This window comes from Pongo abelii, chromosome 22, assembly GCF_028885655.2.
Source record: "Pongo abelii isolate AG06213 chromosome 22, NHGRI_mPonAbe1-v2.0_pri, whole genome shotgun sequence".
Classification (NCBI taxonomy): domain Eukaryota; kingdom Metazoa; phylum Chordata; class Mammalia; order Primates; family Hominidae; genus Pongo; species Pongo abelii.
The window spans coordinates 40,791,926-40,810,435 of record NC_072007.2 but is presented as its reverse complement, the minus strand read 5'-3'; the positions used below and the strand labels follow the sequence as shown (position 1 = coordinate 40,810,435).

General features: G+C 36.5%; 1 long non-coding RNA gene across 1 annotated transcript in view; it reads right to left on the bottom strand.

Annotated features, from left to right (window-relative positions):
* LOC129052303 (uncharacterized) overlaps positions 1-18,510 on the bottom strand; it is a 108,421-nt gene that overhangs the window by 2,371 nt on the left and 87,540 nt on the right. Inside the window, exons 4-6 of the long non-coding RNA XR_010138879.1 lie at positions 12,208-12,258; positions 6,977-7,085; positions 3,986-4,118 (exon numbers count right to left, since the gene is read on the bottom strand). This is a non-coding gene — a long non-coding RNA (uncharacterized LOC129052303). The remainder of the gene's footprint in view (positions 1-3,985; positions 4,119-6,976; positions 7,086-12,207; positions 12,259-18,510) is intronic.

Genomic DNA, 18,510 nt, shown 5'->3' with positions numbered 1-18,510 from the left:
CCTTGGTCTCTTCTCCGCTTTTTCCCATCTAATCTATTCTCCAGCTGCTGCCTTCTCTTCCAGCCCTTTCTACATTGACTTTGGGTATTCACAACCCACTCAAACATAACTCCCTATGTGAGTGGCACATGCAAACTCTAGGCTAGCGAGAGGGAAAGGTTTGCAGACCCAACACTCAATGTGTGATGACAAATGATGGTGATGATGATGATGATAAATGGTAATACCTGCCACATGGCACTTACTATTACATGCAAATCTCTCATCTAAGTGCCTGACATCTATAAACTCATTTTATATTTTCCATAACCCATTAAATCCAAGTATTATTGTCATTTTATAAATAAGAAAACCAAAGCACAAGTGTAAAAAACAATGGTCCAGATGACACAGATTAGCAACCTGTGGTAGGAGAGCAGAATGGAGAATGATTGTTTTGTTCTCTACTTTTAATGTTTACCTCTTCAACCACAAACTAGCTGCTTTCTGTACCCTATGCTGAGTCAAAAAGCAGGGAAGAAGGAACAGTACGGGCTAGGACAATCTTCTTTGGCTGGCTGCCTTTGTTTTCTCTGTGCTTAGCAGATGGATAAAGCTGGCATACAGGCTTGGGTTTCCTGGCAGATAACAAAGATGACTTTCTGCTCATTGGGCACTATCAGGCTTTTCTTTTAGGTACCTTATATATTTACTTTATTTGATCCAGCACCTTATCACAGTTTCCAGTAACTGCCATCTGTTATACCACTATCACAGTCTCTAATTCACATACTTCAAAAACTATCACACTGGGCTCCAAATTCTATTCTTACATTTAGTTCATCAAATTATCAGGTAGACAACCAATTTAAGCATTCTGGCCTCAAAATTCCTCAATTTCATCACCTCTGTTCTACTTTAGCAAGTCATTCCCTGAGCCATACTTAATATCAGACGGTTCTCTTTTTCTAAAAATGAAACCCAAGTCAGTAAATCTCTAATTGTCCCAGTTCTTCACACCTCTATTACAGCCATGCCATTTTATTGAAATAATATAGATTGATTGTTCCTTATCTGACACCTCTTTTAATCTGTCATGTTCTTCACTTAATTTCCTATGTGTCCTTTGGTTTATATCTACTGTCCTGACATTATTTTTAATAGTGCACCACTCATATCCAGTTTAAACCATAAACTATATGGCCCTTGATCTATCCTATTTGTCTCATCAATCACACTTCTTTCAGCAAACTATCTCCTCTTCCTATTCCCTTACCCTGCAAACCTTCATCTGTGCATTAATTCAAGGCTTCTCTCCTCCAAACTCAGGCTCCTCACTGCTATTGGAGGAAATCCCAGAACCTCATGGAATGTTGCCACCATGCGTTTACAGGATTCTTGTTTTGGCTGAGTCCTTGGTGCTATTTGGGAATCCTTTCACTTGTTTTCAGGACTCTTTCTTTCTTGCTTTCAGTGCAGCTACTCCACCCCTTCACTATTATCTCTAAAGCCCCTTGTTCAATGCTTACTTCTGCCTTCTGCTCCTCGTTCTGCTTGTAACAATTGCCTCTTATTTCATGGAGAAAGGAGAATCTATCACGGGAAAACTCTATCAACTCCCTTCCCACACACTTATCTATATTTGCACCTGTCTTTTAGCCTTTTATCTTAGTCTCAGAAGAAACTATATCCTCTCTCCTCTTCAAAAAAATCATTCTTCCACTTTTGCTTTAAATGCCATCTCCTTCAACACCTTGCCTGATACATTTTCCTCTCTGTCTACTATATTTTAGCTTCTTTTTTTTCCACTGACACCTTACAGTCAGTCTATAAACATGCTCAAGTCTTTTGATATTAAAAAAGCCTGTCTCAACACCAGATCACTCCTGGCTAGCTTTCTCTAACCTTCTTTAAATCTAAGGTTTGATATAGTTTTCTCTGATGCTTCTCATTCAGTCTTCAATACACTCTTACTTGTCTCTTCCTCTCACTGTAACCCAAGGATTGTTCTCATTTAGGTCACCAATGGCCCACTAATTAGTCTTTTTGATATCTCATGTTTGCCCTTCTTGTGTCATTTGGCACTAACAGCCACTTCATTCCTTGGCTTCTATTATATGCTTTTCTTACTTTGGTTCTCTTGCATTTTTGGTGCTTCTTACTAGTCTACCTTAAAGACTATTTTCCTTCTGTCAGCTGGAGGTCTGTCCTTGGTCTTTGGCTCGATCAATTAATGCACAAAATCTGACCTTATAAGCAGGGCATAAAACTCCTTCATGATCGTCTGGGTTAGTGTTTGTATTAGTCTGTTTTCACACTGCTATAAAGAACTGCCCAAGATTGGGTAATTTGTAAAGGCAAGAACTGGCTTAGTCTCAGAAGAAACTATATCCTCACCATTCTATATAACTATATAGAAACTATTTAACACAGAAACTGTAGAACTCACAGTTCTGCATGGCTGAGGAGGCCTCAGGAAACTTATAATCATGGCAGAAGGTGAAGGGAAAGCAAGGCACATTTTACATAGCAACAGGAAAGAGAGAGCGCAGGGGAAACTGCCACTTTTAAACCATTAGATCTCATGAGAACTCCCTCACTCTCATGAAAACAGCGTGGGGGATACCGCCCCCATATCTGCCTACTTCCCTCCAAGTTCCTTCCTGGACTCATGGGGATTACAACTTGAGACGAGGATTGGGTGGGGACACAAAGCCAAACCATATCAGAGTCTGATGTCATTTTCTGCTTCTCCTTCATACACCAACAGTCATTTTATCCTGTTTTTTCTACTAAAAATTTGCTGACCATGGCATGCATTCTCAGCCCTTCTTATCTGTGGATAACTCACACCATCTATGAGAACATCTATTCCGTCTATCTGATGAGCTATAGCTGAGTCAACTGTGAAGTCTCCACTGGAGCACTGCATTATCTGAGAAGTGTTTCTTTGCCCGCCTCCCACAGAACCTACTTAGTCATGTCAGGCAGAGCCAGACAATCTCTTCACTCATTGCCCACAGAACTCTTCCCTTACTTAATTATGGGACATAGACTTTGTTTTTACCTGTTTATTTTAGGTCTATCCCAATAAGATTTATTCATTTGTTCATTTACACACATGATGTAAACTGAACATCTATTATAAAAAGAGAAGCAAGACATAATCCCTGCCATGAAAGAGCTTATAGTCTAGTGAGTTAGTAGACAGGTGAGCCTACATTACAGGTGAGCCTACATTACAGATGAAGTCAAGATGGAAAGTCATTTCATGTGGAGAAAACTGTGTACATAAAGGCACAAATGTACAAAGCAGGAAGTAGAACTCATAATTACGAATTATTGAAGCCTTTGTTCTTGCCTGATAGATGTTCATATTCTCAGCACTTAGAAGAGTCCCTGTAACAGTGTTCTGGCTCCTGAATTTGTTAACTCCTAAAGAATGAATTAACACATCAATTACAAATTATAAATATATAGGCTGGGTGCGGTGGCTCACGCCTGTAATCCTAGCACTTTGGGAGGCTGAGGCGGGTTGCTTGCCTGCTCTCAGGAGTCTGAGACCAGCTGGGAAACATGGCAAAACCCTGTCTCCACCAAAAATTTAAAAAATTGGCTGGGCGTGGTGGCTCACACATGTGGTCCCAGCTACTCAGGAGGCTGAGGTGGGAGGATCACTTGAGCCTGGGAGGCAGAGGTTGCAGTGAGCCAAGATCGCACCACTGCACTCCAACCTGGGTGACAGAGTGAGAACCCATTTCCAAGAAAAAAAAATACATATATATATATGTATATATAAAATTATATGTCTGCTAAAATACCAATACATGAATGAATGCTTTCTTCCACAGAGTGTGCATTGTTAAGAACCAGGTCCTTCATGGTACTGCAATAATTTATATTAATTAATTTTAATCATGGTAGATTTTCAATCTCACTTAGTCATTTTTGTCACAGCACAACCAATGTTATTATCCAAAACAGTAGCTTTATTTTCTTTACATACCCTGGCTTTTGGTCTTTTCAGTCAGGCTGTATGTTCGCTGCATCATTTCATGTTGAGCTTCCCTGCAGCCATAATTCATGTTTTGTACTTCACGTCCTTTTGACTGTTGTTCTTCAGCTTATTAGCAGAAGATCTGAAAAACCATGCAGTATGTCTCATGGTTTATAGCTGGTCAGCTTGTTGTAATCCCTGTTTACTCATGCCCAGTGTGGTATTCCCTTATTTGAAGGTGATTTTTAGTGAGTCTTTATAGGATAGGTTAGAAAAAAAATCTGGTATCACTCCAATTTCAATCTTTCTAAATGGTGAGTGGAGTAAATTTCAAGGCACATTGTGTTCGTGTCTGCTCTAAAGAGGTGTGCTGAGAAAACATCAAATATTTTAACCCTTGATTTTTCCAAGGAAAGGACAAGTGATATGAATGGTAGTAGGCATTTTTTTAAGTTAAAAAGAACAGATAAAAAATTAGTTTTTATAAAGCAATGCTACCGTCACATAGCTAGGTAGATTTGAATTTGGACTATCACTGTTCTCCTTACTTTTCATGTGACTTTTAGCCAATTACTCGACTTCTTTTTGCCTCAGTTTTTTAATTTGTAAAAGTGAGGATATATTTATCTCTTTGGATTGTGTGATGTTTTAATGATATAAGAAACAAAACTGTACTCAACAAGTGTTAGTTCCCCAATAGTTCTGGGCATTAATACAAATTTTTAATAAATTCAAATCCAGTGGAATAGGGAGATTCATTGTACCTTACATGCCAAGTTTGCTGTCATCGCTTCCATGCCAAGGGATAGATGACTTTGGACTTGCTGTATCACTAATTAACCACTATGGTAGAACTTCACTTTAGTGGGATGCACAAGAAGCTACTATATAGATTTTGTATTACATTCGTAAACATATAGTGCAAACATGCATCTGTTGTTTCACATGTCCTTCTTCTTAAATCAAAGCACCCCTTCTCTGTTTTGCCAGAATGAGCTGTCTTGTCATTAAGGGCTGTTAAAGGAGATGGCAAGCTGAAAAGACTCTATGAATAAAATCCAGCAAAGCCTTAGGGTCTCTGGAGGAGAAGTTACTTGCAAGAAAGAACTGCTCTTGGTCAAATGTGTTGACGTAAATAAATCAATTAGATTGAAAAGGAACCTGGGCTCTGACCAAAATGTTAGTATCTAAAGGTATGTTTCTTTAAGAAATTAACAAATAACAGACTAGAATAAAATTATTGAGCACATATTTAACAATAATTATATTTATCTTGGTCCAAGATATTTCCTTTTTGTGCCAATTACAAGTCACATTAAAATACTATGAAATGTTTTTATTTTTAAAGAAAATTATCTTATTTTTTCTGAAAGCTTTTAAACAATCTTTTTCTAATTGTTTTTATGTAAATATGTTTGAAACTTACTGAAGTATCTAAGCTGTTTAATCACAGCTATCCAAGCACCTGTCTCTTGCTTTTATCCTGGTATTAACGTCCAGGAGCATAAGGTAATGGGCTTAACTAAACATTCTATTCTCCAGATAAAAAATGACAGTAACACATTCACAACAATAACAATTATGCTTTTGAGTGTCAAAACATGGTCAGCATTACTGGAATCCTAAATATAAATTACGTGTATATCAAGATCTCATAAATGATGTTGGCCATCCAGGTCTTCGATCAATACTTAAATGTCTGAAAAAATAAGGTCACACAGGTGGAATTCATGCCAAGTAATCAATACTTGTTAAAATATAAGCACAGAGGAGAATCTTCTGGTTGTACAACAATTTTGGTCCTAATGCTACAAAACTGTTTGCCAAGCTTAGCTTTATATGCCTTCCTTCTACCTATAATCAAATAAGTACTCTAAGCTGTAAATCACCTTGTAATCTTGGATGTTATTAACACACTGTCTCCTTAAAACAGGGTTATCAGGATACATGTAATGCTGTGAAAACTACTAATGAATTCAAAAATTGAAATCTAAATGACCAAAACTTTAAAGGAGGGAAGTAATCTCATTGAAGGCACATGATTTAACTGTCAACATTTTACTACAGAGATTAGTTAATATTTAGTTACCCAGTATAAAAGATTTCCTTTTGTTTAAAATCATTCTGAGCCATTAATACATTTCTTGTAAGAATTCATCTATTCATTCACACATCCATGCATTAATTCATTCAGCAAATATTTGTTTATTTCTTTTTCTTTTTATTTTTTGAGACAGAGTCTCCATCTGGCGCCCAGGCTAGAGTGCTGTGGCGTGATCTCAGCTCACTGCAACTTCTGCCTTGTGGGTTCAAGCAATTCTTGTGCCTCAGCCTCCTAAGTAGCTGGGACTACAGATGTGTACCACCACGGCTGGCTAGTTTTTGTATTTTTGGTAGGTTTTGCCGTGTTGGCCAGGTTGGTCTAGAACTCCTGGCCTCAAGCATCCACCTGTCTCAGCCTCCCAAAGTGCTGGGATTACAGGTGTGAACCACCACACTCAGCCCACTGAGCAAATATTTAAGTGCCTATTATGTGCCAGATGCTTTGGTAGGCAATGGGATATAGGGATGGATAAGATAGAATCTGTGCCCTCAAGTAGCTCATAGATTTTTATGTGAGAAAAGAATATAAACAGTCATAACATAATAATATTAAGGTGTCAGAGTGACACAATGTCAACATGTTGAACTGTTTAAAGGAAAGAAACAGAGAAGAATTCAGAAACAATGGGTTATTCAAACAAAACATTAGAAGGCCAAGATGCTGTACCCACTACTGAGATGATGTTCAAACTAAGGAAACAAATTCCTGTCTTGGAGTTAATCCTCCACTTCTGATACCACGTGCTACTGTGGTAACTGTGATGGTGGCCTGGGCTATGGGCATGGCTGTGGGTATCGTGATATTGTTACAGTTGCTGCTACTCTTCTTGTGGTGGCAGATACTATGGATTCTACTGAGGAATCAGCCCTGAGAGCCACTTAGCCCATTGGACTCACCTTCCTGTGAAGTGCTAGCTCTCTTTCTGCCGTTCTTCATCCCATCAATGTTATCAAAAGTTAGCTTATAGCCACATTTTAAATGACTTTAGAATATTATCTGCAGGATCTGGATTGAGCAAGAGAAATTTCAAATTTTGTATCTATTCTTCTGCAATTATACTATTTTAATAAGTCCATATATTTCCACTTAAATTATTCATTTGAGAAAATTCATGTTTTTTTAAAAATGTAATATTATATGATCTTATGAAGGTGAATTTGATTTTATTTATATTTGTTGCAATAATTTTGCTTCCATGTTTTTATATTTGTTTTTGCGTGACCGATGATATTATTGGTACTTCCAAGTCAATTTTGTTTAATTACACAAGTATTTATGGAATGCTTGCTTGCAGTGTAAAGTTATCATTCAGACACTAGAAATGTACAGATGTACAAGGTGGATATGGTCTCTCTTCTCTTGGATATACAGTCTACATGGGAGGATACTGTTAATCCACTAGGCAATACAAGTTGATATTTGTTATTCTTACAATCATATAACACATCCTGTGATCATTGATTTTGAGAGGGTGAAGTGGAGGGAGTGATTTCTGACAGATAAATAGTTGAGTAGAAGCATAGAAGTAGAAGTAGGTGAACAGAAGTGAGTAGAAGCTAGATGAAGAAGATGCGTACTGTGTGTGTGTGTGTGCATGCATGCATGTGCGTGTGTGTACAAGTGTAAAAAGAAAAAGTGACAGGCTTCTCAAGAGGAAGTGACAGGAAGTGAAACAGAAAACATAATGAGTTCTTGTAACTTAAAGACATTCAATGTGAGTAGACCCTAAAAACTTCATTAAATCCTGGGCACCTATCAGGCTCTTCTTACTTTAAAGTCGAAGGGATACAGTAGAAAGAAAAGGCTGTGGTCTACCAGGCCAGATGCCGATACTAGGTAAGCACGCCAACTGCCTGAATAAACGCAAGTCCACGAGGAAAACCAATAGCCAGGACTTTCATTGTTGGCAGGAATCAATCAGAACAACTGTCTCTTAATCTTATCAAATGGAACATTTACTTTTCTTCCTTTGGGGAGTTTATTAGTCTGAGAAATCTAACTGATAAAACAAAGCCCCCATATCTCAGTGATCGCTTTCATCTTAATGAAAAAAAACTATATCTCTGTGCCTATGAATTGTGTTTCTCCTTTCCAGCCCAGGACTCTCACCTGAGAATGAGACATGTATCTATCTATCGCTACAAATCCGACATGTCTTATAGTCATCTTAAGCTGAATATGTATAAATTAAACTTCTCATCTTTATTCTAGCGAAAATTTGCTGTTTTTACCCTTTTGCCATATCAGTTTATGACATTTCCATATCTTTAGGTATTCAGGCCCCAAACTTTTGATTTTCTTGACTCTTTCTCTTGAAGCCTACTTCCAACCCATCAAAAAGTTACATTGACTGTACTTTCAAAATATACCAAGAATCCAACCACTTCTTGCCACCTCCACCATTACAAACATCAGAGTCTTTGTTCAAACTACACATAGTAGATGCATTTAAAGTTCTGCCCATATCTCCTTGGATCTCTTTCCTAGTTGTTGTTCACAATTGCTCCTAGATTACCTTCATCTCTCAACAGTCAGCACGTGTCTATTTGTAGGCAGTTGCTGAAACCTATTTTTGCCTACCCAGAGGGAGAGCTAGACTTGCCTGGTAGTTTATGCAGACTCTTCCCCACCCCCTCCTGCCACCCTCCTCCACCATGGGACTTCCTTGACCTCACCTCTTACCAGTGCCCATTCCTCTGACCACCTTTGTCCCCCTGCTAATTCTGAATATGCCAGACATATGCTTCCCATCAGTGTCTTAATGCTTGCTCTTCCTTCCAACTGGAGAGCTCTTCTCTCAAATATCAACAGAATTTGCTTTCTCATCTTTCCTGACAGTTGTCTCAAAATTTTCTTCTCTGTGTTCCTGACAGTTGTCTCAAAATTTCCTTCTCTGTGAGGTTTCCCTGACCACTCTGTAAAATTTTAACTCCCTTGCTGCACTTTCTAGCCCACTGCTTGCTGTTTTCTTCGTGTACTTTAACATCTGGTATTATTGTTCTCACTTGGAATAATGTACGGTCCATAGGAAAGGGACTTTTTTCTCTTGATATTTTTTTTTTCATTAGCGTATCCCCAAAGCTTAAAATGACCCTTTTCAGTACATGCACAATGTATATATGTTGAATGAGTAAACTTGAGAATGACTTAATTGAAAGCTACTGTAGTTTGCTCATTTTATAGTATTTTGTATTAGAGGCCAACTTTTGATATTAGCGGATATATTTTCAAAATGTCATCAGAATTTCAATATTTAATCCTATGATCTGAGGAAAAGTAATTCCATGAGTATTCCTAATATACTGTATAAATTATATATATAAATTATATATATATATACAGTAAAGAGAACACAATGTGACAATACAAACTCTTTGAAGTCAGATATTATTCTCCCTGTAACTACAAAAATAAATCGCAGGCCGGGCGCTGTAGCTCACGCCTGTAATCCCAGCACTTTCGGAAGCCAAGGCAGGCAGATCATTTGAGATCAGGAGTTTGAGATCAGCCTGGCTAACATGGTGAAATCCCATCACTACCAAAAAAAAAAAAAAAAAAAAAAAAATTAGCCTAGTGTGGTGGTGCGTGTATGTAATCCCAGCTACTTGGGAGGCTGAGGCAGGAGAATCTCTGCAACCTGGGAGGCAGAGGTTGCAGTGAGCTGAGATCATGCCATTGCACTCTGGGCTGGGTGACATAGCGAGACTCCATCTCAAAAAAGTAAATAAAAATAAATAAATACATAAATAGCAGAAAACTGTTTCTTCACATAATCCTCAACAATGGCAAATGGTATAAGGACAAATAAGTAAAATTCTATTGTGGCTGGAGAAAAAAGTTATAGTACAGACATTTAAGTCTGGTACTTTGAATTTATCTTAGGATATATTTTAAAGAACATAAAATATATTTTCTACATAAAAAAGTTGGAGCATCACATTCAAGAATCCTGTAAAATTTTGTTTCTCTAAGTTCAGACAACTATTTCAGCCCACTAAATGCGAAGTTAAATTTCTAGAGGAGTACCAGAAATTGAGGAATCTGATATTGCCATTAACTGGAAAGCCATGTACTTCAACAGCTAGTTACATTAACTGCAGAATTTTATGAAAGTCTCTGAATCTAACTCTTTTAAGAATATGATAATTACATTTGTAATACTGCAATACTGTGAACTTTGAACCAATCTGTTTTTAAAGAAAACTCAAAATTAACAACTGCGCTAATGATTTTGATGCAGTTTATATTTTGATTTTATGACACCATTTAAATGTGAACCATCTCATTATTTACTTAAGCATAATTAGACTACCAGGATACCAACATGGGAGTAATTGTCCTGGTTACAGCATAAAAAGCTTCTAATTAATTAATAGAGAACAAAGGAAAATTTTCAAATATGTAAAGCAAAAACTGAGATAGTTCTGATGGTTCGTTTATGAGGTTAAAAAGAGGCAAAGAAAGATATAAATCAGCTTCATAAATTAAACAAAGACGTCTAGTTGCAGAGTAAAATATGATATTTAACCTACAAATATTGAAATGGGAGAGTTCCCTGAATCCCCTCACAGGACATGTGACAGTGGGTGTGACTTGCTCAAACCCCAAGGGGGAGCATGCAGAGGTACAGGTGCAGAGGTCTGAGTGACAACTTTTGGGCCCCGGCCCCATAGCAGTGCCAAGGGCTGGGTGTCTGCAACTCTAGAAGCCCAAATGGGCATGGGTTACAAAGCTCTTTCAGATTTGCCATCTGCAGGAGGCTTGTGTGTTAATCAGTTCAATGGACCCTCTGCTTTATCACAAGGGCGGAGGGCCAGTGTGACAGCCTTCTGTATCCCAAGTTCTTGTCCCGTATCTTGAAATAATTGGATCACACGTAGGCTTGAAGGATGAGTACAAGGTTTTATTGAGTGATGGAGGTAGCTCTCAGTGAGATGGCTGGGAAGCTGGAAGGTGGAGGGGTTGGGGAGATAATCTTTCCCGGCAGTTCAGCTGTTGTCAGATGAACTCCTCTTGACATTCAGGCACGTCTTCCCTCCTTCTCTGCCATACTGCCTGGCTGCTTTCTGCTGCTCTCCACCACTCGTCTTGACGTTCAGCTGCTTGTGTGTGTGTCCGCTAAGGTCTCAGGTTTATATGGGCACAGGGTGGGGGTCATAATGGGCCAGAGTGGTCTTGAAAAATGCAACATTTGGGCTTGGAAACAAGAGTGCCCGTTCTTAGGTCCACGGGCACAGGACCACAGCTCTTGCCAGGGACCCCACCCTTCTCTACCCAGCACTTCCCTGCCCCCATCCCATATCAACATTTGAAAGGAGAAACTAGTAATAACAAGAGCAGAAGCAGTCTGTGGTTGGCATAGAAGCTCAGGTAATGAGACACATCAGTAAAGCGTGTACAAGGCACTGCAATAACAGATCACCTTTATCTTCGTGGTTATGTATCTTGGATAGCCCAGAACATTGCTCAATAGATTCATTAAAGAAATGAGCTGGGTAAGGATATTTTCTGGAATACCACTGATACAGAATTTAGCCCCAGGTATCTGTTGACAAAAATAATTCCATTGCATAATTAATTCTTATCTCATGGGGAACAGAGAGAAGTTTCCAGAATCTCCAGAGAAGAAAAAGTCAAATCTCTAGGAGGAGCCTCCTAGGAAAACATTAATTACGCTGAAAAATGTATCCCTATCCAAAGTCTAGCTCTTTAGCTTGTAGAGTTGCTTAGATGGCTCAGTCAGTACACTAAGAACAACTCCGTCTCTCAGGGCCTGACTGCCATTAACAAGTTAAAGTGGCTCATCTATAAAACAGAATGCCTATTCATTAATATACAACATTAAATCATTGTTACAGGAACTATAACATCTGCGTTAGCTTGATTTTTGAATTATCCCTATAGTTAACCTACGTGGAAATCCAAATTATAATCAGATCATTTTATTAATTTACAGAGACAAATTACTATCACGGGGAAATGGAAATACTCAAAGCCTATTTTATCAGCATGTCATCTTTATTTTATATGAGAAATGAAATCATAATCAGAGGCCAATTTATTAATTTACCCTGAGAAATCACTGTCAGAGTGGCCAAAGGGCTTAAACTTAATATAATTAACTTACCCTTTTCCTGTAAGGAGTGGTGAGTGTCATAGTAATCAGAAAGCTGTGTACCTGGCAAAGAATCAGAACAAGGGAAGTTATGTAAACTGAATATTTAATGACATCAGGAGAAGACAACTTATTTAATTATCCCAAGGTTATCAGGAGTATTTGAAGCTTTATTAAGGTCACCTTTGCCCTGAAAAGCACTTGAGTCCCTCAATGTGACTCCAATATGCCAAAAACATCACTAAAGCCTTGATGGCCCCTTATCAGCAAATATTTTGACTCTGTTAAAAGAATTGTTTGCCCTGTGTGCCCAGGAAACTAGTCAAGACTTCCCTTACCAATTAGAGCTGTTACTAGAGTTAAGATCCCAGTCCTAAGCTCATCAAACAATAAGAGCAATTTTCTTTCTAATAATGACTTAGATTTTCAAATGGCTAATCTACATAGTTCTTTCGGGAGGTAATGTATCTCAAAGAGTTGACTCTTAAACTGTATATGAGAATGATTATCATCCTTTTATCTATGGGTAAAGAAAAATTAGAAATAATAAGGTTATTAGTTTTTGCTACTTAGTTAAAAAAACCCTTCAATTTCTCAATCCTAATAATTTCAATGTCCCACACTAGGCATCAAGATTTCCGGCCTATGAAGTCATCTAACTTAGCTTTTAGGTTTGGATTTCAACACATAAAGCAAAATATGGGCAGACCGTTAAATATGTTTATTACTTAATTTTATGTGCCTTGAATTTTTGGTGTTCATACAGATCTCAAGATTATATTTAAAATGCTGTGTAGATATATATTTTTTCTGACAATATTCATAATTTTCAATGACTTGACTCACTGAATAACACAAAAGCTTCAGAACTTTGTGACATTGCCTAAGGCATCATTACTTTATTGGTCCGAATGTAATATTTATCTAATTTATTTATCTAATTAGTATTAGCTCTAGCCAATAATACATTTTCTCACCCACTTGTACTGTGGCCACCAAGTATCAATTGTGGTCATCTGCTTTAAACACACAAAAATAGTTAAAACAAGAAAAAAAATTGGCCAAAGATATAAAAAGCAAAGCAGGCTGAAATCAAGTGCAACAAAAGTCTTATGAAATAAAGTGTAAATTAAAAGTATTACATTGTACAAATTTTAATTATACATTGATAAGACTGCTACAAATAATAAGGTTACAAGAGCTATTATTAACTGTGAGTCAAAAAACAGAGATTGACATAATTGAAAAGCAAATATTAGAAATAAGCAAATTTAAGAGGAATACAGTGGATATTAAATAATTTATCACACTTCTATCAATTTAAGAAAACGCTATATAAAAATAATAAACATAGGTCAAATAAAAATGACAAATGATTCTGGAGAAACAGATATGTGCTTAATCATAGGTCTTTTCAACAATTTGTACAGTATTTAGAAAAACAGCAAACATAGTCTACATTCCAGAAGAATTTCAATACTTTACCAAACATTGCATTGCCAACCCACGATGCTATAAAACTAGAGATTAGTTTAATAAAATTATATCGAAATATGTATTTTAATTATGTAATGCATAGAAGAAAAAAGCCTAAGACAGTAAAATACTTATAAAATAAAGAAAATAAGAACACTGCACATGAAAATCTAGGTTGGATTTCAACATATAAGGCAAAACATGGGCAGGCCTTTAAATATGTTAATCATTTAACAGTAACAATTAAAAGAGCAAAACTGGAGATATGTGCTCATGGACCTGGCAAGTTAGGATGAGGCCAAATAGGCAACTATAAAGTACATAGAAAGATGAAATAATACAAATTAAAGCAAACACTAAAGCGTTAAAATATAGAATAAGAGCAGAATTGGTAAACTGATCAGTTGATGGGAGGAATCATGAAAATAGAAATAAATCTTGTGATGCAATGTGTATATGTGTGTGATGAAATTAAATATGAGCAAGAAGATACAACAATGGCCACAGACTTTTCCCCTGAAATTGTAGGACATTATTCAGATTGCATGCTAAGAAACTGAAACTATCTGACGAAAAGTCATACTTTACTCCAACATATTAAAATGCCTTAAATATTTCACTAAGAAATAAATAAACTTAATTAGACAAGCGATTCTGAGTCAACAAAACTATTCTCAATAAACTTTTCTAAGTTAATTTTTTCTAGACTTTCAAAGAACAGATGGAGCAATATGAAAACAACATTTTAACAAAAGTTAACATTTTTTCTTGTACTTAAACTTAAAAGAATATAACAAAATATAAAAATTTCATCTCCTGTATATTTATAAAATTTCTAAGAAAAATGAAGGATATAAACAAACAATAATAAATTGGATTTTTTACATTATATTTCAGTAAGCTGCTAATTTTAACAATTACACCATGCTGTTTAACTATATTTTAATATTTTGTGTGGGAAATTATCTTCTTTTTATCAGATAAATATTAAGATACTTTTGTAAATTTCCAAAAATCATGCTGTGATATTGACTGGGATCCTATTACATTTCTGAATTAAAATAGGAAGGATTGTATCATTTCTGTATTTTATCTTCTCATACAATAAAATGAATGTCATAATTCTTCATTCATTCAAATCATCTATATCCTTCCATAAAATTTCTGCACCAATGCCATGCACATTTCTTGTTAAATCTATTGCTCTATTTGACATTATTGAAATTGGAATAAGCTATTATTCAACTATATTTTACGAATGGCTTTTTTTAGTAGTGCATGAAAGCCTTTAACTTATGATGTTTATCTTATAACTATCCATCTAATTGTACTCTTTTGTTACCCTAACGTACAATTAATTTATTTCCTTATGTTCTGCAAGTATGTGACAATACCATCAGTTTTATAATGATATTTACTATCCATTGTTTCATCTCTAGATCTAGTTTCCCTTCCAGACGTGTTGACATACTCTACAGATAAATGATCAATAACAGTGTCAATTGTGGAAATTTTTGCCCTTATTTCAGTATTGATTAACAAATTATATGCATGATTTTCACAGTGATGGTAAGACCTGTGAGAGTAAGAATATAAACATTTAACAGGACTCTTAAACTGAAGTGATCAGCTTACACAATATAAGAATAAAAATATGATTTAATTTTCCTATAGCAAAATGTTTACATAGCTATTTAGTAATAAAAAGACATGTCTTTATCTTTTTCAATTATTATCACAATTGGAATTGTGTCAAGAAAATTATCTACAGATTTGATATTAGATATTTACAAAATCTTTATAGAAATTTAATGTGTTTTGCTTTAATAATTCCATTTTATAAGTCAGGAAACCACAGGTGCTGGAGAGGATGTGGAGAAATAGGAACACTTTTACACTGTTGGTGGGACTGTAAACTAGTTCAACCCTTGTGGAAGTCAGTGTGGCGATTCCTCAGGGATCTAGAACTAGAAATTCCATTTGACCCAGCCATCCCATTACTGGGTATATACCCAAAGGACTATAAATCATGCTGCTATAAAGACACATGCACACGTATGTTTATTGCGGCATTATTCACAATAGCAAAGACTTGGAACCAACCCAAATGTCCAACAATGATAGACTGGATTAACAAAATGTGGCACATATACACCATGGAATACTATGCAGCCATAAAAAATGATGAGTTCATGTCCTTTGTAGGGACATGGATGAAATTGGAAATCATCATTCTCAGTAAACTATTGCAAGAACAAAAAACCAAACACCGCATATTCTCACTCATAGGTGGGAACTGAACAATGAGAACACATGGACACAGGAAGGGGAACATCACACTTCGGGGACTGTTGTGGGGTGGGGGGAGGGGGAGGGATAGCATTGGGAGATATACCTAATGCTAGATGACGAGTTGGTGGGTGCAGTGCACCAGCATGGCACATGTATACATATGTAACTTACCTGCACGTTGCGCACATGTACCATAGAGCCTAAAGTATAATAATAATAATAATAATAAAAAAAAGAAAAAAAATAATAATAATTCCATTTTATAAAGACTCTGATTCTTTCTTGGGTAAACAGAGCTTCCCTACCGTACCCTGAATTATCAGCAATGATTAGATAAGGATGGAAACATATTTTATTAACAAAAATAAATGTGTTATTGGATATTATATATGGCAATAAAAAAACAAAATGTGAAACTATGAAGCAGCTCTTGGACTATTTTGTCAGGTATTTTTGTATAACAATGTGGCATTGTTCATAATTTTTACACATCTTATCATCTCTAGAACTTAAAATAGGATCGACTCTTCTCATTGTTTAATCCATATTTCACACAATCTTTGCAATATCAGATAAATACTTTTTTTTTCGCTCTTGTCGCCCAGGCTGGAGTGCAGTGACATGATCTTGGCTCGCTGCAGCCTCCGCCTCCTAGGTTCAAGCTATTCTCCTGCCTCAGCCTCCCAAGTAGCTGGGATTACAGGTGCGTGCCACCATGCCTGGCTAATTTTTGTACTTTTTTAAAGTATACACAGGGTTTTGTGATGTTGGCCAGTCTGGTCTCTAACTCCTGACCTCAGGTGATCCACCCGCCCCAGCCTCCCAAAGTGCTGGGATTACAGGTGTGAGCCACCGCACCCAGCAAGATAAATACTTTTCAATGTCTTTTCTTGAATCTTTAATATTACTAGCAACTATTTAGGAAATTAGTCAAGAGAATACAAGGAGCAATTAATTAACGTAAGGATAGGTATATTTTAGATATTAGTATACTAAACAAACATCTCGATAGACAATTTTACTACATACCTCTTGAATATACATGTTATACTAAATATAACACATATGGAAGGTGTCATATGTCTTCATATGGGCTGCCTGGCCCATATGAATCTCTCAGTAAGTATTATCTGTTATCTTTGTTTACTTTTAAAATAAAAGTACAAATTGTGTAGACAAAAATCTATCATCTTATTTGGCTTTTTGCCAATTAATGTATCATTTACATGTGTACTCTCCAGGAAGAATCATCCATAAAAATGTGTTTTTTTCTGGATTGCCAGTGAAAATACTCTGTGCTAGCTTTTGGATGGTTTTAGATGGTTATTTCACTCATTTTGCAATTATTGGGGGTACAATAATGAGGAAAGAAAAGCTTACGTATGATGACCTCATTAAAGTGGCTGATGTCCACAATCTGTTGAGTTAAAAGACATGATGAGGGAATTGGGTCTTTTCCCTTACATCATGAAGTTTCTGTTTGACGGTGTGACTGTTCCACAGTAGTTTCACAACCACGGAATAATAATGTTGACATTTACGTGAATATATTTTGTAAAATATATGCTCATTAAAGAAAAAAAGAATTGTTTTAAGAATAAGAGAAGTTCCTAATATTGATATTTGGCAAAATCTTAAAATGTGAATGCACTAGTATCTCAGAGAGATAAAAGACTGTAAAGCGTTTCTTCTCTACAGAAACCAGCGTGAGTCATAGGGTGACTGGGGTCAGTCTAGTCCTATCAGTGCCAAGTGGGAGGTCGTGTGAGCTGAGAATGAGAAGAGGCAGATGACTTGATGCTTCGTGGACAGGCAAAGCTCACATACATGTTAGCTTCACTTTTAGGAATCAAATAAAGCAGAGGACCCTAGAAAATAATTCCTAGATTGGAGGTTCTGGGATCTTCTATTACTGATAATAATATTTTCCCTACCAAGCAAATATATCTGGCTTTATCTGGATTGTGACAAGTGCTAAAGATAATAGTCTTTTTAAAAAATTACCTAAAATTATGTTGAACCTACATCTTCTTAACTGAAGCAAATTCAAATAGAGCAATTCTTTACCATTAATAATTCTCTTCAACTTGTAGGTTGCAAAGTTCCCTCAGGATGGAAATATGTAAGTACCTAGTTATGTAGCACTTTTAATAAACTGGTAAAGGAAATAAGTTTAATCAGTATAACAAAGTTCAAAAACAACCTGTATTCTTTGAGATTCCTGGATAAAGAAAATGTGGCACATATATGCCATGGAATACTCTGCAGCCATAAAAAAGGATGAGTTCATGTCCTTTGCAGGGACATGGACGAAGCTGGAAACCATCATTCTCAGCAGACTAACACAAGTACAGAAAAGCAAACACCGCATGTTCTCACTCATAAGTGGGAGTTAATCAATGAGAACACATGGACACAGGGAGGGGAACATCACACACCAGGGCCTGTAGGGGAGTGGGGGACTAGGGGAGGGATAGCATTAGGAGAAATACCTAATGTAGACGATGGGTCGATGGGTGCAGCAAACCATCATGGCACATGTATACC